We start from the raw sequence: 544 nt of genomic DNA, 5'->3' as shown, positions 1-544 counted from the left end.
TTCCTTTCACACACACACACATACATACACACAAGCGTAGCACATCGGAAAGGGCTTGCTTGAGATGCATTTTGTGCCGTCCGATAAACGGACCGACATGCCACATTCACATAGGGTTCCGAGCTGCAGTATAAATGGCCACTGATAAAGGCTCGTGGGTGGCAGTAGTAGACGGCGGTGCTGATGCGGGAGCGGTGAAAAGCACGAAGGAAGAATAAATAAAACTGAAACGGAAACAAAGTGCGGCCTTGCGGAATGCACCACCGTCCATTGGGGCCCATTGGTGGCGGTGGCCCGATGAGCGTAGCCGCGAAATGTGAAATTGATTTTCGATGTAGCATTGTGAGAATGCTTATGTTGATTATAAATCGATTATTGCGTCAATGTTCATTGCTGGTGGTGCTGGTGGTGCTACATTGCTGAAAGGAGAAACTTGTGTTGTTTGTTTGAAACGCGAGCGAGCCTTTTAAAAGGTTCCTTTTGCATACCGTGATGTGGCTGCTTCTGCTGCTGCTTCGGCCTATCGCCACCACCTCGCCAAAAG

The sequence above is a fragment of the Anopheles arabiensis genome, chromosome 3 (genome assembly GCF_016920715.1).
Source record: "Anopheles arabiensis isolate DONGOLA chromosome 3, AaraD3, whole genome shotgun sequence".
In the NCBI taxonomy this organism is placed as follows: Eukaryota; Metazoa; Arthropoda; class Insecta; order Diptera; family Culicidae; genus Anopheles; species Anopheles arabiensis.
The sequence above is the reverse complement of the archived record's forward strand: the minus strand, read 5'-3'. Positions refer to the sequence as shown.